Below are 22,072 nucleotides of genomic sequence, written 5' to 3'. Positions count from 1 at the left end.
TGTGTAATTGAAACAAAGTGGATGTTCCACAAATCAGGAGAACAGGGCAAGGAAGGAAATGAAAAAGTAACAGACACTTTACTGTGTCTACCTGAGGTACCCAGTATGAGAGACTGTTGCCAGCAAATCGTTCTGTTCCTGTGTCTGCCTGCCTTGTCTCCCATAAAGAGAGGAAGTCCCTCTTGCTGCCTCATGAGTGTTGGAACAGAGAGGAGCCACTCTACTGAGCCCTGCCCACATTGAAGAGGTAGGGCAAATACATGGTTGTTCTTAATTTTTTTTTTTTTTAAGATTTTTATTTATTTTATTTGACAGAGAGAGAGATCACAAGTAGGCAGAGAGGCAGGTAGAGACAGAGGGGGAAGCAGGCTCCCTGCTGAGCAGAGAGCCCGATGCGGGGCTCGATCCCAGGACCCTGAGATCATGGCCTGAGCCGAAGGCAACGGCTTAATCCACTGAGCCACCCAGGCGCCCCTGTTCTTAATGTTTTAAGTCACTAAGTTTGGGAGTGGTTTATTACGCAGCAAAGATCACAGTAACACACCTCATAAGGGATTAGCTATACAATGAATTATGTGGTAAACAGTGGTGCTTTTCTAACTCTGATGTGCTTACAAGTCTTGTTAAACTCCTAAGGATCTTGTTAAAATTATAATTCAGCAGGTCAAGGGTGGGGCCTGTGATTCTCCATTTGTAATAATTTCCCAGATGATGCCAGTGTTCTGGTGTGTGGGCCACATTGGGAGTAGCAAAGGGCAAAGCAGGGAAAACTATCCATCTGAAGATTAACAAGTTGCTTACCGCAGCCAGGAAGGTCTTATTTGCCTTTCTGTCCAAATTCCAAATCCTCTGCTGGGTCTGTCATCTTAACAATGGACATTCCAGTTCCAACCATACACAGTCAGTTTTGATCAAGGTACTGGCTACTTGTGTTTTCTTCATATCTACTCTCCTCCTGAGTCACTTCATGCCTCTAGGACTGGCCTCTGTTTAACTAAGATGCTTCCTCTGTGACAATCATTAATAATAGCATCCGCTTTACCTACTGAACGCTTCCTTGTGAGCCAGGCTCTCCTAAGTGATTTACATACATTTCCTCATTGAATCCCTGTAACAAATGGGACTATAACCAGTACACAGATGGAGAAGCCAGACTTTAGCGAGGTTCCGTCGGTAGTCCTGTCATTCAGTGAGTGACAAGGATGACCTGATCTGTGAGAGCTCCTAATGCCTGTGCACCCCGCCCCACACCTCCCATTGGGAAACCCAGTGCGCCCAAGTTTGAGGCCTCTGGTTCAAGGCACTGTGGCTCACAACCTTTGGAGCAGTAGTAGTAGAGTATAGAGCCCTTCTTGTAGCATAGTTGATTTTGGGAAATCCTGACAGAGAAGATGAAATGTGTATGTGCGCGCGTCAGTGTGTGTGTGTGTGTGTGTGTGTGTGTGTGTGTGTGTGTGTGTATTTAAGGCAGGAGCGGAAGTGCCTTTGAAATCCATTAGTTGAGAGATTTAATTTTTTATAGCAACATTCACATAATTATTGTCAGCATTTTACAGTGGTATTTAAAGTGCTGACGTGGGGAAAGTCTTTACCAGAATAAATATAGATTATCCTTTTAAACTTCAGCAGTCTCTTGTTTTCACTGTGTGTTGCCTATCGCAACAAAATAATTTTGTGCCTCTCCCTTTGCTTTAGACTCATTGTTTCACTCTCTAGGGCATCTATCGGACAGAAGCTACTATTGTTGGAGATTTCCATCAGAATAGCATAAAATACTTCTTTTAAAAACCACAAAAGACTGATCGAAAACCTACCTTGAAATTAGACTGCCAGATGTCTCTGTACTTGTCGGTTGAAACTCCTGTATATTCTCTTGACTGTTAAAGAATCAAACAGGGCTGGAAATGTCAGTACTCTTGGTGCCAGAGCCAGTAACCTACAAGGACCCCACTTGTGGGTTTAAATGAAGCTATTAGGACATCTAGCCAGGAGGCTTTACTTAGTTCTCTAATTCCTTTACTACCAACATGGTTGTTCTCCAACATGGTTGATGATGGTAGAGGTGGAGGCAGATGTGGAGATGATTGAGGGGTGGGTGTCTATATGTGTATCTGTGTGTAGCTCCTTAGGGCAAGATCATTTGGCTGCAAACTTTTTGAAGGGGTTAGTATAGATTTTATTGTTCCTTTGGGTGAGGGTGCAAGGGGTTGGGAGTGGCGGCAGGACTTGATTAGGACTTGAATCACCTCCACCTCAGAATAGTGACTTTTTTCAAAATCACGGAATTCATTTTTCTCCCACTGCCTGCTGTTCTTCAGAGTAAGAACTGGTTACTCTCTGGTAACATGGCGATTTCCTTTGTCATTTTAAATGGATCATTTATAGACAACGTGTCCATTTTGATTGCTTTCCTGATCTTTTGGACATGTAATATTTTGTTTCTTTTGTGATAAATATCTAACTTTTTCTAACATTTGTAGTTATAAGTAGCTTTTGAAAAGTCCTTAATAAGAGCCAAGTTTCATTTTCCTTGTTTTCTTGAGTCATGCATCTAGGGGACCCTATGGAAGAAAATCTCTAGACCTTTATTGGTTTGCATGTTTCTAATAAAAAAATGTGGCATACCCTCTACTAATGTCGATCACTTTTTAGATTACCTTCTTCAACAAGAAATCCCAAGAAGGCAGTCTTGCTTAAATGAAACTTTTCCAAAGATGCTTTTCTTGCAGATTTCTAAGAATCTTAGATGTCTAATTGTAATATGTTCGGGGAAGACTATGGGTGTCAAAGCACTGATGGTGGGGTTTTAAGTATTGGGAATTGATTCCTTAGCAATCCTATGGACGAGCAGACAGAGGAGAATTGAAATGGAACTCTCAGTAGAGAATGAGTAAGTCCTCAGTGCTGTGGAGAAATTAAAAAAAAAAAAAACGTGTTGGATGAAAGCAATAGTGTGAAAGAGGGTGTTCTAAATTGGATGTATGGAACACCCATTCAAACTTGAATTCAGCTCTTTTCAGGGAGTCTGTCGACCTTAATAAGAGTTGAGATCATACACAGAGGCATACTGGAAAGGCAATTTCTATATTTTCCCAAATCATATAACAGTTAGGTACCTTTATATGTGATGTACTAGGTAAGGATATCTGGTTGGGAGCTTCTTCCTTGTTGTATCTTCCTTTACAAGAATTCACTCTCAGATACTATATGACAGATACTCATTCCATTCATCATTACTGCTTTTTTCAATCAAAGTCCTGTGGGACATCGCTAACCAAATGAAAATCTGGTCCCTAAACTCCTCATCTTTCTTCTTTCTTTAGCTTACCTTGTCCTTTGTTAATGTTTACCTCTCTGGAATAAGATGATGAAAAAACCCAAATGAACAAACAAACAAAAACAAAACAAGGGGCCAATATGAAGTGTGCTATATTCAAAGTTGAAAATATCCATATGGAGCACCAGTTAAAGATTCTGTTTTGTATACTATCCATGTATCAGAAATATAAACATGTCTCCTTTCTAAAACAAATTTACTCATTCAGTACGACAGCTGCCATTAAAAAGTACTCTCTTTCATAGGTGATGTAATTGCCATAATTTTTGGAAGTATATGTTGAGTGTGAGAATATTTGTGTATTAGATGGGTTCTCTGGAGAAACAAATACAATAGGAGAGATGTGTGTGTGTGTGTGTGTGTGTGTGTGTGTGTGTGTATGTATATGTATATGTATATGTATATGTATATGTATATGTATATAAAGGACTTGGTTCATGTGCTCAGGAGGTCTGAGAAGTTGCATAACCAGCCGTCTGCAACCCATAGACCCAGGAGAGCCAGTAGTGTAGTTCTAAGCACTGGAGGACTGATGATGTAGGTCAAAGTAGAAGGCAAGAGAAGACTGATGTCCCAACTCAACAGTCAGGGAGAGTACAGAATTCTCTCTTTTTTGTTCTATTCAGGCCATCAAGGGATTGGAGGATGCCCATCCACATTGGGGAGGGCGGTCTGCTTTACTGAGTTCACGGACTCAAATGCTGATCTCATTTAGAAACACACTTACAGATACCCCGTAATAGTGTTCTAATCTGGGCACCCTGTGTCCCAGGCAAGTTGACACATAAAATTAACTATTACAATTAACTAAGGTGTGGCAGCAATCATTAGAATTACTTTTGAAAAATAGGAATGTGCCACAATGAGCATCTGGGCTCTTTGAGGGCAAGGGACCCTGCTGATTTTGATCTTTGTGTCCCTCAGACACTCAAATCAGAAGAGTACCTTCTGCCTTATAGGTGTTCACTGAATGAATAAATGAGCGAGCGATGAAGTGAGTGGCTTTGCTCTCTTACTGCTTCTTTGCCTCTTGCCTTGTCTTTTTTTTTTAATTATTAATTATTTTTATTAACATATAATGTATTATTTGCCACAGGGGTACAGGTCTGTGAATCGTCAGGCTTTACACATTTCACAGCACTCACCATATCTTGCCTTGTGCTTTTAGCTTCAGCTCTGGTCATGATTTTTATCTCCTCACTGATCCCATTTCTTTCCTAAGATACTTCTGTATCTCTTTTTAAAAATCCTGATCTTTTCTCTTTTAACCTTTGATTCCTGACATTTCCCTTTCCACTTCTCACTTTCTTTCATAGCACAGCTACCTTTGTCTGTTTCAGCCTCTTTTCTCTACAGCTTTTCATGTCTACTTCTTTCATTCTATGACTTTCCTCTCTTTTAGATATTGCTGGTGAGCTGGTTGTTGAGTTAAAGAGGGCACCCTGGTGTGCTATCACGAGAGAAAACTGATTAATTGACTAACGATGTAATCTCTCCTCCGTCAGGGCCTTCTGTGGCTACCATCTAAGCTGTGGACCACTTAATAATGGTATTCACACAATCTGAATCTCAAAGCACTTGTACTTCTGTTCCTTTTTCTTTGACTAGCCTACTGGATATAAATATTGATCCTTTGATTTTTCCTATAGTCTCTATTTTAAAAATAATACTATTAGCTGAAGATACTATTTTTGAACACTGTCTTTATAAAAATTAACATTCCCTCCTTATTGGTGCCCAGTTATTACTGATTTTATTTTCCAGCACAGGAAATAGAACTAATCAGAACAAATTGAATCCTCCAGAATTCTGTGTTGGACACATAAGAGATATCAGATGCATATAATCATTATGCTGATATGATTAATGCAGTTATTCTACTAATCAGATTATTTCATATTATTTAGTAAGTGTGTTGCAGTAACCTGATTTATTACTTTTGAAGGGCAGAAAAGTGTCATGGCTGTGACAACAAACTATGAATCTAAATTACTTAGGTTCAAATTCTAACTACTCTGCATACTAGCTGGGTCAAGTTATTCTACCTCAATAGGACTTAATTATCTCATCTGTGAAATGGGTATATTATTAATATCAGTCACAGAGAATTATGAGGATTAAATGAATTATTATTGCAACCTCCTCTGAATAGGGCCTGACATAAAGAGGGCATTTAAAAAATGGTAGTTGCCCTTGATTTATCCCAATTATTTCCCCCCCAAGCTTTTATTTTGAAAATATTTAAATTTAAGAAAAGCTAGGAGTCAAGAACAAGAGAGATGCACTTGAATTCTATTCTATGCACAAGAATTCAGTTATTAATGTTTTCTCACAATTGTTCATTTGCTTTCTTTTTCTCATTTATATACTTTTAAAAACAGCATTCACAATTCATCTGTAAACAGCATATTACCCCCAACATTTAATGTTCAATTTGATCAAAATTGATCATATATAATCATATGTAATAGTAATATGTAATAACACCATCAATATGATCAATATGTAATAACACCATTATTATACCCAGTTAATTTAATATTGATATGCTATCAAATATATTCAAATGTTCCGTTAATGTCCCCTGTACCTTATAATATCTCTTTTTCCTTATTTTTATTTTAGTTTTTTAAGTTGAATCAGGGGTTACAAATTTAATTTAGTTGTTGCATGTCTTTCGACTCTTTTAATTTAGAATCATTCCCTGACTTCTGTTTGTCTTTCATGAGTTGATATTTTTGATGATTCCAAGCCAGTGTCATGTAGAGTGCCATGCTGTGTGGGTTTGCCTAGTTGTTTCCTCATGGTTAGATTTAGTTTCAACATTTTTGACCAAAATACTACCTAATCGATACTGTATATTTCATATTACACCATATCAGAGACACCTAATTTGTTTGTTCCATTGTTGGTGATGCTGTTTGGTTATTTGATTAAGATAATATTCTCTGGATCTCTCCATTTTTGGAAGTTATATGTGGTTGTTGTTGTTGTTGCTTTTTTTTAGAATTGTGTTTTTGCTTTGTAATTAGTAAGCAATCTGTGTGGTAATACTTTGAGACTGAGTATATATCCTGTTTACGAACCTTTCATCCATTGGTTTTGTCATCCATTGATGAGTCTTGCCTAATGGTGTTTTTGTAATTGTATTATTCTTACACATTTATTACCTGGCATTTCTTGATAATAAAAGAGCTCCCTCACCCTCCCCGCCATATCCCATAGTAGGACTCCATAATTTTCATAATAGTTGGAACAATGTATTCATAGTGTGGCCCTTCTTTCAGCTAAAATAAAATACATGTTCCTTTGCTGCTCGTATCATAACTCTTTTTTTATTTTTTAAGTCACTATGATCTTTGTATTGAAGGATAACAAACCTATAGAAAAATGCACAAATCCTAAGTATATAGCTCAAGGAAGTCCTACAAAACAAATATAACCATATAAACATCTCCTTATTCTTTTGTGAGTTTTAAATGATCTTCTGTTTAGCCAGTGGGATCCCCTGTAAGCCAGCTTTTATGTCCTTTTGACATGTCTCCATTGGTTTTTGAGTATGCCCTTGAGCAAAATAAGATATTTTAGGCTTAGTTTATATTTTCCCTACCCCTGATCAAGAATAAGTCATTTCTTCACAGAGCCAGCCTGGCTTCCTTTAGTTGGGGTTGGAGGGGAGGAGGATTTAGAAACAAATCTTGGGCTAGTAGGTGGTCTCATTGCTACTTGGGTGACTTTGCTTCTAGGATATATATGTACATATATCTATATATAGAGAGAGAGATCAACATATATATCTCAACTATATATATATATATATATATATATATATATATCTAAAAGCATCCATATATCAACTATATAAGTAGTTGAATTATAGATTATTATAGATAATTACATGTGTACTATATGTATACTAATAATCTAAAATGGAACAATTCAAATCCGACATCACAGGATTCTTCTTTAAGTTCCCTCATTCTATATTTTTAAAAATCTTCTTTATTCCACAATGAGAGCTCAATGTATTGATTCATTTGCTCTATCCCGTAACACATAGAAAATAGTTTCAGAATTACTACATCAATACCACTCCCAACAACCAATCTACTAAGTAAAGTTCAGGATTTATTTGCACTTCCTTTTGTCCTAATATTCAACTGCAGACATACATTTGGAGTACCAGATTCAAAAGTTATTTGGATTCATTTTTGTCCTCCATGATATTTTTATCAATATGATATATCAATCTTTTCCTTTATTTTTCTGTTTGTATGCAAGTTTAGGTTTTGTTTTTAAAATATTTTTCTCTTCTTCATAAATCTTAAAATTTATTATAAATCATACTCATGTCAAAATTATAAAATCTTTTTCTTTTTCTTATTGTGTATATGTAAAACTTTATATGGTCCAAAAAACAAAATGAGATAAAAAGTTATCCGGGGAATTCCCATTCCATTTTTATCCCTTTCACTTTCTGATGTATCTTTCATGTGTTTAGCACAAATACTAGCAAATACCCATATATACATGTATATACCCTACATATACACATAGGCTTACTTTCTCTTCTTTCTTGTGCAGAAGTTAGTGTGTTACTTATACTTGTTTTTGCCTTGCTTTTTAATCCAGGAAATTATTCCATATCATTTTATAAAATCCCCCTCATTCCTTACTACGGCTGACTGGTACCTTTGTATGACAGGCAGGTTGTTCCTCTGGATGGTTGAGTTGCACCTAGTATTTTGTTATTAGAAATAATGGCACAGTGATTGTCCTATGTTTGAAGGTGTAGGTTCAGAGTGAATTGCTGTATCTGATCTGACACTGCTCGTAAGTAAATATATAGACCGGTAGGTAAACAGATACAAAAGTGAATAGTTATGTAATTTCCATAGCTAATACCAAATTGCCCTCCATGCAGGTTATATGCCCTTTTGCTCTTGCACTAGAAATGCATGAGAGGGGCCATTTCTCCATTCCCTTGTCAATAAGCTTTTGAACTTTTGTGAAATTGGGAGGTAAGAAATGACATATCAGGTAGTTGTCTTTGATGTGCTTTTTAAATTTTTAGAATAGTTTTAGATTAACAGAAAAGTTGTAAGATAGTACAGGGAGCTCCTGTGTTCTCCACACACACGAGGTTTCCTCCAGTTAATTGGCTCCATTGGAATGGTACAGTTGTCAAGATTCTCACTGTAGTTTTAACTTGTTTCCTCTTATTAGGACAGTTAAGTGTATTTTCATATTTTTAAAGGCCACTTTTATATCTTTTTTGGGAACTGCTTATTCTTTTGTTCTGCTCATACTAAAAACTGGGTTTTGAACCCCTATTTCCCTCGACTTTTAAAAATATACATTTATATTAGGGAGATTGAATCTGTCATTGAATGTCATATATGTTTTTTTCTAGCATGCATTTGTTTTTTTTGGCTTTGCTTTGGTATTTTTTTTCTGTGCAAAAGAATTTTTAAATTCTTTGGCCAAATTTTCCTTTTTCTCTTCCTTTTCTTAAACATTTGTATTTGACTTATAGTTAGAAAGGCTTTCTCCACATCCAAGTTGAAAAAAAAAAAAGATCACTCATGTTTTCCTCTAGTACTTGTTTCATTTATAACATTAATAGTTTCTCTTAATTTTAAAACTAATCATGCTGAATCTCAAGGGCTTTCAAAACTCAACGGATTAATTCTGGAAGATGCTGGTGGCTGGAGGAAAGGTGGAAGATTGAGAAACCAGATTTCTTACCTCTCATAGACTCATACATCTTAGCCCGAGGCTCAGCAAATAAAAATCATCACTGAGTAACTAAAAGAATGAATATAAGTGAAATTCTAGACAGGAGCGATGAGAGGCTTAAAAATTAGGCAGTCTCTGGAGACTTTGATGAGCACCAAAGCTAGAAAAGTAGAAATGGAAGGACAAACAAGTGACAACCTTTTGGTTTCTAGGCCATGTTGTCAGGTCTAAATAATTACAAGTTCCTGATGTCCTGAGGGGAAGTTTCCACTTTTGTTTCCTCCATGGAGTCTCCTCAATCCTGGTTAGTTTGGGAATGATTCTATTCAGATTGTTTATCTGTCAGAGAATATACGATAGAAAAACCTGACTTCCTCCTTATAGGGCTAATTCTTAGAGCCGTCTTGGTGCCAGATGTACAATCATTTTTCCCTTATGGATTTTGTTATGTATTTATGACACCAAATAGCCGACTTATATGTGTAGAATTGGCTCAGAAATCCAAATGTCTAGAAAGAGAGTACAACTTCATTTATTACCATGTGATAATATTATATGACTAGACGGTGCCTTAATGTATCCAATATACTACACATAGCTACGCATAAAGCAACTGAGTTGCTAAATTAATTGCAAGATCATGGTTTTTATTACTTAATTATATTCTACAGTGTCTGCTTCATACCTTCCATTTCACTTTGAAGTGTGCATTGGCTTTGCTGGCCCAGTGCTGAGTTTTTATTTTGCTTCTACCAGTTGCTATTTTAACTTACAAAGTGTTTTATGCTAAGTCTCCTTTAAAATTGAGGTTTAAAGTTCCTTTACTATTATCGAGAATGATAAATGAGATAATTATATAAATGCTTAATGTATGTGTGTATATGTAGTTAATGTATATAAAGTACAATTCCTAACACAGAGCCTGCACTCAATAAATGTCACTAGTTGTAGTTACTGTTCACTGCTCCTGCCTTTTAATTTTCTCTGTCATTATCTCCATCACTTACTACATTTTTGTGTACAAATTGTTTTGTATGTGTAATGGTCATAATAACTTATTTTTCTTTTACATTTTAACCAATATAGTCTTTTTTTTTTTTTTTTCTCAGAACAATATTGTAGAATGAGTAAGAAGTTATATTCTCCAGTTTGGAAATGAGGAAGTACAGATTTATAGGAGTAAAGAGAATCCTTGAGACCATGTACTTAGGAAGTGGTGAACTGGTAAAGCTGGGATGTCTGATGTGAAATCCACTAATGTCTTATTTTCAAAACTCTCTTTTAAGCTTGTTGATGGATGGAATATACAAGACTTCTCTCTTGGCTACAGAGTTAATAACTTTTAGTTTCACGAGTCAGGAACAGACCCTCAACTATCAGTTCTTGTAACTGACAAGTCCAAGGGTGGGTCTTTAGGCATGGCTAGATCCAGGTGCTCAAACTAGCTAGGAATTTGTCTCACCCATGTGGTTGTACTATGTCTTTTCTGTATTTGTCTTTTCTTTAAGCTGGAAACTCCCGTGTAGGTTTAGAATAGCTACCAGAAATACTAGCTTAATATCCTCTGCCATTATTCCAGGTCAGGGACTTCTTGTCACTAATAGTTCTGTGAATTTCCTTGCTTTGGATATCATGAGACTAAAACTGGGCCATGTGCCCGTGTCTGAACTTAACCCTTTGGTCAAGGTGATGGGAATATATTGGTTGATTAGATCTGGCTATGGATACCCTGTGAAGTAGGATTGGATCAGCTTTTTATAAACCCTGTCACCTGAAAGCAGGGTATGGGTGATTTTCTAAATCAAAATCGAAATCTTATTACCATGGATAAACAAACTGAGATCCATCTACCCAGTAGAATGACACTCAGCAATAAAAAGGAATAAACTACTGATACATTCAACAAATGGATGAATTCCATATGGTTTACATTAAGTGAAAAAAGCCAGACACCAAAGGCTTATTCTTTCATTTAGGTGGTGTTTTGGGGCATAGGCAAATTTATAGGGACAGAAAACAAATTAGCAGTTGCCAGGGGCTGTAGAATAAAATTAAGGCTTGACTATAGCAATGTATGAGGGAACTTTGGAAGGTGATGGAATTGTTTTATATCTTGATTGTGGTGTTGGTTATATGAGGATATGTGTTTGTTAAAATTCATGAAAGTGTACATTAGGAACTGTAAATTTTACCTTTTAAAAATTGTACTTCCATAAGCTTGGCTAAAAAAAAAAATAAAATCATTACAATTATTGAGAGGAGGGGGATACTGAGTAGGACCCCCAAATTCCCCAAACATAATGAAGGGCTTCAGGACAGTGTCCCCCAACCCCAGTGACAGTGCCACTTTGGCATGTGGATTATTTTGAGTTGAGACATGACAGGCTCAAGAGAAACTTTGTCCCTCCCTTAACCACACAAAAGAATCTAAATTGGAGGACATTCCCAGAATAAGGGTTATTAAGAGAGAGAAATTTTGTCTGAGTGACCCATCTGTATGGCAGAACTAACATCTAATTACCAAATATCCCTTCTTCTTATTGCCCTGTGAAATGTATTCCTTTTCTCTGAAATTTCAGGCCCCTGCCCCCTTCTCCTTGGTTCAGACAGACATGTATACCTCATTTTGCCTGTCTTTGGAATTTCCACATCTATGTGGATTCTCCATATGTATACCTATTAAATTTGGTTCTCTCCTGTTAATCTGTCTCATCGCAATTTCATTCTTAGTTTAGCTAAAAGGACCTTGAAGTGGACAGGAGCTCTTGCTCCCTGTGAGGGGGGTGAGGCATCCTTGCTCCCTGACAATAACAAAACACAGTGCTTACTACATATCTTAGCCTATATAATAGGAACTTATTACTGCCTATTTAAGTGGTTCTCACTCTGTTTTTCACCATGATATATATTGTTGTTGAAATGCCAATGACGTCCCTTGGATCTATGGGGGTTGCTTCTAGTTTCTGGTACATGTGCTATAACCCCACCACTTTCTCCAATTCTCAAAAAAAAAAAAAAAAAAAAGTATCTAGCTGCAAGTCAATGAGAATGTACATTCTTTATTCTTTACCATTGATGCATATTTGGTGTATATTATGACTTAATTATTTTAAAAAAATTAAACCACAAATGAGCCCATGCCTACATATTATTCTGTAACATACAACCTCATTTAACATATCTTGTGCTCCTTTCCACATTTAGAGTCATTCTGGTTATTATTTTTCTGAAATGGCTGTAGCTTCAACTTTGACTTGGATGGAACAGTCAATGCACAATTTTTTAAAAAGATTTTATTATATTTATTTGAGAGAGAGAGAGGCACATGGCCCAGGTTGGGGGAGGGCAGTGGAAGAGGGAGAAGACTTCCTGCTGAGCAGGGAGCAGGATCCAAGGTGGAGGAGTGGGGGACTATCCCCCAGGATCCTGGTATCATGGCCTAAGAAGAAGGCAGATGATTAACTGACTGAGCCACCCAGGTACCCCAGCAATGCACAATTTAAAAGAGTGCCAAAATACTCAGTAATCAGGGAAAAAATATTTTAATTCTGTATTTTTTAAATTAAATAAATGCAAAAAAAAATCCACAATAAGTAAAAATAAGTATTTTAAATAAAGATCATTGCAGTGCTGACCAATATTAGAGCTGGAGGCGAAAGAAAATGTAATCAATTAAATTAATGAAGTTAACTAAGTTAATTTAAAATTGTTTAAGATTGTCAGTTGTTGAGGAAAAAATGTCAAACATGGTGATTTTCCCCATTGAAAACAAGATAAGAAGCAAATATTGAAAATATTATTGACTTTGTACCTTTGTACCTGTTAAACCCAGAAAACTGAAATTATAATAAATTCTGTTTTCATTATATTTAATATGATGTTGTATTAAATAAACCTGCTTTTCAATTTTCCAATTTTTTTTTAACCACTGTAATGTCTTCCCAAAAAGTTAGCATTTAAAACAATACATGAAAACATGTAGATAAGAGTGTATATACATGCTCAGATGTGGTTCAGCATGGCATTAATCTTTATTTAAAATTTCAGTATTTTGTTCACCATGGATTTTTTGCATTAATTTTGATTTTTAAAAATACTGCTGTAAGGACCTATTCAGCCAGAGCAGCCCCACCCTGGTAGAACTGCCGTTTTGTTATAAAACTTAAATTGACTTTGCGCACTCCCCCAGGGGAACTTACTTAAAAGCAAGTCCCGGGAACCAGTCCCAGGTAACAAAGTCCAAATACAAGGGTGGGTCAGGCCAGGTGGAGGTATTCAATCAGTGGGGGCACATACTGTCTCCTAGCTACCAAGGAGTATGGGCCCCGCCTTTTCGGCACCTTTTGGGCGCCAATTCTGAACTAGGTGATAGGCTGGTTCAAATGTCTACTAGGGTAAATTGTAATTCAATTGGTAACCTAGCATCACTGTGGAGTTTCCTGTGTGTGTTACAATCTCATTGACCACCTGCGTGTGGCCAGGCCCAACCACATGGCCTTTGCTCTATAAAAGTTAGTCTGGAAAGCAGGGAGGGGTGGTTCTCTCTGGAGGGGTGGCCCCAACCCTTCAGTTTGATGGTCAGTCTGATTCCTGATGCTTGGCGTGAGATAAAGCTTTGCTTGACCTTCACTTTGTATAAGTTTCGCTCCTTTAACCACGAACCCATTATTGGGGTACCCAATTTTGGGGGGACCCAACACTGCATTGAAATGTTATCTTGATTATTGGGGGTTTTTTTAGGAGCCTTTAAATTTTGCACCTGAGGCCAGTGACTCACTGTCTCCCCCTAATCCTGGCCCTGGACCCCAACACTACCTTTTGACCAAACTTGAAGGCTTGAAGTAGAAGAAATTTGAGCAGTACAAGGTGTGGCAGAGGGTGATCTCTGTTGTGATGTGAGGTAATTATCCCCATGGTCAGGAATCTTGGTGTGACCCCCAGCTCCTCCCTCGGATTGTCTTTTAGGGTCCCTGGCCATGACTAGATTGTCAGCTAGGCAGAGCTGCTGCTGAGGGCTGAAGGGAGCAGAATACGTCTCCCCAAAATATGCTTCTTTAGCATAAGGATTATTTTCAGCTGAGTATTTTTAAGAAACTGCAGGCATAGGAGAAGCTCTGAAATGATAGAAGTTACCATTTTGTAAAGGAAATCTACATTTATAAAGGACATTTACATTAGAAAGGATGCCTGTACAGGGTAAAGCCTATTACCTGAGAGAACTTTTTCCCCTGAGACACTTATCTGTATGACTGGACCACCTTTGTTTATCAAACATCTGCTCCTCTCACCTTCCTGTCAATTGTTTGCCCCATTTGAAGCCCAGAACTACTATCCTTTTCCTTTAGCTCTGGATGGTATATAAGCCTCACTGTCTGACTGCCTTTGAATCTCATATCCTTGTGGGGTCCTGTATGTACATATGTGTGTGTGTGTGTGTGTGTATACATATATATACACACACATATACACATATACATATATACATATACATATGTGTGTGTGTGTGTGTGTGTGTGTGTGTGTGTGTGTATTTTTAATTTTTCCTCCATTCTCTTTTTACTATGGGGAGAGGAGTTAGCCACAAACTCAGAATGGTAAAGGAAAATTATTTTTCCTCATCTGCACTGCAGGACAATGACTGCAGGATAATGCTTTGAAGCCTTCAGTGACCTTTGTCTAGTGTGGTATGTAGTATTTCCAGAGATTTCCTTTTCTGCATTTGGTTTGTTTTTTGAAGCATCTCAGCTGCAGCTGATACCTACTTCCTCTTTCCCTCAACCCCTACCATCCCCTTTCTTTCATTATCATCTCATTCCCACTCCCATGTGCCCCAGCTGGAATTTTAAAAATCCTGGAATCACTGTCAGATTTTAACGTCTGACAAAGATGTGTTCCTGAGAGAAAGCAGTCTAATTGTCACCAGCTGATGTTGGTATCCTGGTGGTTAAGCCACTCTTACACAGACATTGAGTAATTCTTGAAAGTGTCTTCTTGGTGAAGGACCTAGGGCATGTTGTTGGAGCACCAAGCGCACCATGAACTCTGGCCTTTCGCTCCGGTTTTAGGTTTTAGGAGCATTTCCTTTATTCACTGGGCAGCCTTTATCATTATGAATCTTGCCTTTTTGCAAGGCCAGTGGATTCTATAAAGGTTTATTAATCATGATTTAATGTATTCATATGAAAAAATCTAACAGCAAGAGAATAAAGCTTATGTAGGCATTGCAGGGGTCCCTTTGGGGGTTTACTCTATATTACTCATAGCAATGGAAAATAAAAATGGCAAGTTATATTAGCTAAGTTCAAGATACAAAAGGCAATATTAATTTCACAGGAAGTGTAAAAGGATATGCAAATGTGATCAACTCCCAGGAAAACATTGCAATATACCACTCCAGGCTTTGAAATTATGCAGTTTAATAAACACTTGTTAAGAAGCTTCACACACCAAACATCAAATTTTAAAGCAAGTGTTTCTGATCACGTACTGTTTTTGTGGAACGGCATTATGTTTTTAAGCTTTTTGAACTCCAAGATTGGGTTTGATTGGGGTGTGCAAAAGAGTGGGTTTATCAGTAGCGGTCACATGTTCTTGCGAAAACACAGATGGTTCAAAAAAAGAAAATTCCATGGTCATGTTTTTCCATTAAAAGTGCACTTTAGAAGTGTGGGCCATTAGACTAGAAGCTAAAGTAAAAATTTTAGCCAAAAATTGACAAGAGAGAATTATCATTGAGTTTAAATTGGTAAAAAGTCTTCAAAGGACAAGCTTTCCCCTAAGTTTATTCCCACAACTTCCTTAGGTTGATTCTTCCTGTATAGGAACCTTCCTGTTCATTTATAACCAGCGCCAAACTTTGGCTCCTACTAAATGGGAAAGGTGGTTAGGAAGTTGCAGGAGGAGGGGGCGCCCGAATGCCTCAGTCACTTAAGCATCTGCTTTTGGGTCAGGTTAGGATCCTAGAGTCTGGGGATCAATCTCAGTGTTGGGAGTCTCCTTCTCCCTCTCTATCTGCTCTTCCCACCCAGTCTCTCTCTTTCTCTCTCTCAAGTGAATAAATGAAACCTTTAAAAAAAAAAAAAAAGGAAGTTGCGGGAGATTTTAAGATTTAAAGACTGAGCAGATTAAAAAAAAAAATCTTCATTTTTGAATGAAGTGTTTTCTCAGATGTTTCAATAGATTGTTTAGAGCCTGGGAAGAGTTTTACAGTGATTTTTAGACACACATCTGTAATGTTTTGTTGTAAATGTGCTTGTCTTGTGCTTTTACAGAGCTTTACACCACTGTTTAATCTTGTGTTAAAAAATCAAGAGATAGAAAACGGAATGGGCGCCTGGGTGGCTCAGTGGTTAAGCCGCTGCCTTCGGCTCAGGTCATGATCTCAGGGTCCTGGGATCGAGTCCCGCATCGGGCTCTCTGCTCAGCAGGGAGCCTGCTTCCTCCTCTCTCTCTCTCTCTGCCTGCCTCTCTGCCTACTTGTGATTTCTCTCTGTCAAATAAATAAATAAAATCTTTAAAAAAAAAAAAAAAAAAGAAAACGGAATGATAACACTAAGTGTGGGTGGGGTGTAAGTGGAGCAAACAGTTATTCTCAAATGCTGCTGGTGGCAATGTGGCATAGGTATCAAATATCTTGTGTACTGTTCGATCCAACAACTTGTCTAAATATTTAAGGTAAATATCACAAAGGTGTACAGCTTTAAGTAATTTTATCACAGAGCTGTTTATGATATGAAAGAAACAAACACAAAATGAAACAAACATCCTAAGCCCCCAATACTTGTTTAAATGTTTTCTGTCTTTATACAGTGAAATACCATGTAGTTTTTTTAAAAGGTTGTTGTAGACAACTTAGTAAAATGGGAAGATTATTACAGGAAGTGAAAATGGAAACAGATTATAAATAGGAAATACAGTTAGCAGGATCTAATTGAAAATGGAGGGTTTTTTTTCCTACAGGTCTTTTTTTTTTTTTTTTTTTTAAGATTTTATTTATTTGACACAGAGAGAGAGAGATCACAAGTAGGCAAAGAGGCAGGAAGAGAGAGTGGGGGAAGTAGGCTCCCTGCTGAGCAGAGAGCCTGATGTGGGGCTCCATCTTAGGACCCTGAGATCGTGACCTGAGCCGAAGGCAAGAGGCTTAACCCACTGAGCCACCCAGGCACCCCTCCATAGGTCTTTATTGATATAGTGACACGTTCTCGTTGTTAACAGTTCCAAAACTTTCATTTGCTTTTACTAAACAATAGTTTTACTTTTTCTAAAATAACTGTGCATCCAATGATAATAACAGTGATAGCAGAAAGTGCATGCATCACTGAGAGACAGTAAGATATAATGCAGGTGATCCCTGCTTTACGAAAGTATGTGATTTAAAAACAGATTTGCACTATACATTCTTATTTGCTCTAGAGAAAGATTCCTGTTGTTGTAATGAGTGAGCAGTGTCTTCTTTGGCAATTTCGGTTTAGTTCACAGCTCTCTGGTGAAGCTGGCCTGCCAAGGAAACCTGGAGTTAGGAAAAATGAAACCTATGTTGTTAGGAGATGAGGGTTTGGTGGAAATAAAAAAGTTCCTTTGAAATTGCCCAGAGGTCAGTTGGCAAATAGTATTTTATTTCTATACACATGCGCACTGAAATGTAACCAGTAGGGGAGTTTTTTAAAATAATCTGGGTGTAAGGAGAGGCTTTCTATAATTCAAGATCCAGATGCACTGAAACTTGATTGTATAAAATTAAAAATTTTTTAAAAATTCTCTTTTACCTGTCAAAATACATAAGGAACAAACCATAAACATCAAGTTGGGAGAAGATATTTGTAAGCTATATTACTGAGAAACAGCTAACATGCCTAATATATAAAGAGTTACGAATCGAGGAGAAAGGGACCAACAAAAATCCAATAGGACAGTAGCAAAAGACCTAGATAATTCACAAAACTTGATACAAGGGTGGTTCTTAAGCATAAGAGACATGCATTATTATTTGTACTTATGAAGACTGGAAACAACCTAAATGCCTGTTAGAAAGGAGATCATATGAGGGGCATCTGGACAGCTCAGTCAGTTAAGTGTCTGCCTTTGGCTCAGGTTGTGATCTCCAGGTTCTGGGATTGCACACTGTGTCAGGCTCCCTGCTCCCTGTGGGGGAGTCTGCTTCTTCCTCTCTCCCTTCTCCCTGACCCCCGCTCGTGGTTTCTCTCTCTCCAAATAAATAAAATCTTAAAAAAGAAAGAAAGGAGATTACTGGCATGGGTCCTGGTATAGCCCATACAGTGATGTGCTATGATATAGAACAAGGAAGGTCCTTATGAGTTGCTATGGTGTGAGCCCCAGAGATATTATCAGTACCAGGAGCGAAGTACAAAAGAGTACATACAACAGGCTACTTTTTATCTAAGAAAGAAGAAACAAAGGTGTCTATCATCTACCTATTGATCAATCAGTTGACTGCTTATTTTTGCAAAAGGAAACATAGGAAGAATGAACTGGAAGAAATGAAATTAGTAACCTACAGGGTGGGAATAGGATCAGAGAAATTAGAGAATGGAGTGATACAACTCTGATACATTTTTTTAATAGTTTTGATTTTGAAATCATGTATTCATGTTTTGTATGCCCGAGAAATGAAATTAAATTACAATATGGGGGAGATTGAATAAAAACACAGGTAAAGGAAGCCAACTATATATCAAATGTTAAACATGACAATATATAAGGGTAAAAAAAAATACTAATTCAAGTTTTTTTGAGCGTAGTATCTTGACTGTATACCTTCTGTCTGAAGATATAAGGACCAGAAAGAAATCTTGAACTTTATACAAAGTTTGCTCTTGATAGCAGTATTGATGGAACGGTTCTGAAATTATTTTGTACATATGGTAGGATTGGATAAATACATTAATTTTGGGGAGAGCCAGGATTTTAGGAACACTGAGCTTTTGGATTGAGATTGTAAGTATCAGTACGAATACATGATTTTTATATCTACATATATATGTTTATATATATGATTATATTATACATACACATCTTATTTATTTATTTGTTTACTTATACATCCTAGCTCTGCCCTCTGTAAGAGTCTATTTGCAGTGATAGCGCTGTCGCAATGAGCATCCTCAGTAACTGCTCTTTGTTTATGAACACCATTCCCCACTAAAAGGAACCACTGGCCCTTGCAGAAATGGCTGGTCCAGAGCAGAGAGCTGGGAAATAAAAAACTGCTCAAAAAAAAATTTTTTTTTGATGAGGCCATATCTGAATGACATTGGAGCCAGTCTGAACCAGGTCACGTAAAGATCAAATGGATAAGGTTTACTTTAAACAAAAATAAGTAATTAAAAAAAATAAGTAAATAAAGTAAGGACGGAGAAAGATGTTCTTCTTACAGTGGCATACCAGTTGATAGATGCGGAAGCAATGATGGAACTAGAAACAACTTCATAATAGTTCAGGCTAGGATCATCAATTGATCTTAAAGCCATTAAGAGAAAGTTTTTTGGGGAACAAAACTTTGCATAGTTTCACAGTCTCTCTCACTTTCACTCTCTCTCACTCTCACACTTTACATATTCTATATATCTACACTGTAAGGGAAAAAAAAAGTTTTCCTCAACCCGCTCAGAGACCCTGGCTGTGGTTCAGGATTTTCTCCATCCGTGCCTGTAGTTCATGGTCACCCTGCTTCAAAGAATGAAGAGGTAGACCTGATGGAGAGTGGCGGACAGCAAAGCAGTTATTGAGAGATAGCAAAGTGACAGTACAAAGCTCCTGAGGAGGGAGGGGACCTGAGAGGGTTGTCACTGGAGTTTCTATGTGACGGAGGTTTTTATGGGCTTGTTAGCTGATTGGTTTTTTTTTTTTTTTTAATATTTTATTTATTTATTTATTTATTATTATTTATTTATTTGCCAGAGAGAGAGATCACAAGTAGGCAGAGAGGCAGGCAGAGAGAGAGGAGGAAGCAGTCTCCCCGCCGAGCAGAGAGAAGGGGGCTTGATCCCAGGACCCTGGGACCATGACCCGAGCCGAAGGCAGAGGCTTCAACCCACCGAGCCACCCAGGCACCCCTAGCTGATTGTTTTAATCTGATGAACTCTCCCTGTGCCAGTCATCCAATCAGGTTTTTGTCCCCTATTGTAAGGGCTTATTCAGCCAGAGCGGCCCCACCCCGGATGAACTGCCATTTTGTTATAAAACTTAAATTGACTCGACACCTCCCCCCTCCCAGAGGAACTTATTAAAAACAAGTCCTGGAAACCAGTCCCAGGTAACAAAGTCCAAATACAAGGGTGGGTCAGGCCAGGTGGAGGTATTCAATCAGTGGGGGCGCATACTGTCTCCTAGTTAGCAAGGAGTATGGGCCTCGCCCTTTGGGCACCTTTTGGGCGCCAATTCTGAACTAGGTGATAGGTTGGTTCAAATGTCTATTAGGGTAAATTGTAATTCAGTTGGTCGCCTAGCATCACTGTGGAGTTTCCTGTGTGTGTTACAATCTCATTGGCCACCTGCGTGTTACCAGGCCCAACCACATGGCCTTTGCTCTATAAAAGTTAGTCTGGAAAGCAGGGAGGGGTTGTCCTCTCTGGAGGGGTGGGCCCAACCAGTCTGTTTTGATGGTTCGTTTGATTCTTGGCGCGAAATAAAGCTTTGTTTGACTTTCGATTTGAATCAGTCTCGCTCCTTTAATCACGGACCCATTAGTGGGGTACCCATTTTGGGGGGACCCAACACTATCACATGGGAAAGGGTGGAGGGCTCCTTCCAGGATGGTGTAAAATTCTATAAAGGGTGGTTTCCTTTTGGGGTGGGGTCCATGGGATCCTCTTTTCCAGGCCTGCCTGCCTTTCGACTACCCTTCATTGGCAGAGTCTGAAAATTAAACTGACAAAAACAGATTGACAAGAGAAAAGCATACAAATTTATTCAATCTAAGTTTTACGTGACACGGGAGCCTTTTTAAAGAAATGAGGGCCTAAGGAAACAGACCAAAGTATTTCTATGCTAGGCTTGATGAAGAGTAGGCAGTCATTTAGAAATATGTTAGGTCAGAGAATATGAGGTAAGTGTAGTCCAGCTGGGGAAATCTTAGTACGCATTCTTCTTGATGTCCCTTGTCTTCAGAGACAGGGATGCTTTTTTCCTCCATGAGTAAGGAGGGTATCTCTCCCAGGAGGGTTTCACGATCTATTTTGGAGGAGAATGCACCCACACACAGATATAGGGGGTAACCTGTACATATCACCTTATCCAGAGGCTCAAGATAAATATCACCATTCCATCAAGTTCCTCCTGATAGCATGCATTAAAGAATCACATAAGTCATAGGCCTTTCAAAAACATATAGTGTGAATATATCCTTAGGAAACAATCAGGCTAGCATAAATATCCTACAAAGCCAAAGGTCTGCCCTCTTTAAAAATGTTAATGAATGGGAAGCAAAGAAAATCTGAGGGGATGGCCCCTGGGTGGTTCAGTTGGTTAAGCTTCTCCTTTCAGCTCAGGTCATCATCCAGGAGTCCTGGAACCCAGCCCCACATCAGTCTCTCTGCTGAGGGTGGGGGGGGGGGCATTTCTCCTTCTCCCTCTGCAGTTCCCCCTGCTTGTGCGTGCTCTCTCTCTCTCTTTTTTTGTCAAATAAATAAAATCTTTTTTAAAATTTAAAAAAAAATCTGTGTTGCTATTCCGGATTCAAGAAGATAAAAGACACATGACAATTAAAAGCAGTGTGATCCTGGACTGGGGAAAAAGCAGACATTCTTGATATTGAAAAAATGTAAATACGGCCTATATGTAAGATAGTATTTTACTGGTGTTAAAGCCCTGGAATTTGATCATTGCACTGTCACTATGTGAAAGACTGCCCTTATTCTTAGAAGACTTTGACATCACTGGGTAAGAGAAGAAAAACCTGTTTTCTCTACCCTCCTAGGTTCAGTGCCTGGGGCCCACAGCCAGAGGACAAAAGGCAGATTAACGAGAGAACAAAGGGTT

The 22,072-nt window shown here is 38.1% G+C and overlaps 1 protein-coding gene across 10 annotated transcripts in view; it reads left to right on the top strand.

Moving 5' to 3' along the window:
• The window catches only part of FHIT (fragile histidine triad diadenosine triphosphatase), a 1,430,768-nt gene that overhangs the window by 290,951 nt on the left and 1,117,745 nt on the right, over positions 1-22,072 (top strand). Inside the window, exon 1 of one of the 10 annotated variants that reach the window (XM_059161368.1) lies at positions 119-247. The exons of the other annotated variants lie outside the window; for them this stretch is intronic. The gene's annotated coding sequence lies outside the window, so the exon portion shown is untranslated. Of the gene's footprint in view, positions 1-118; positions 248-22,072 lie in introns of those variants that run through there. 10 annotated transcript variants of the gene reach the window in all.

Source organism: Mustela lutreola, chromosome 2 (genome assembly GCF_030435805.1).
Source record: "Mustela lutreola isolate mMusLut2 chromosome 2, mMusLut2.pri, whole genome shotgun sequence".
NCBI lineage: Eukaryota > Metazoa > Chordata > Mammalia > Carnivora > Mustelidae > Mustela > Mustela lutreola.
Note: the sequence above shows the minus strand (reverse complement) of the source record. Positions and strands in the feature narration are given on the sequence as shown.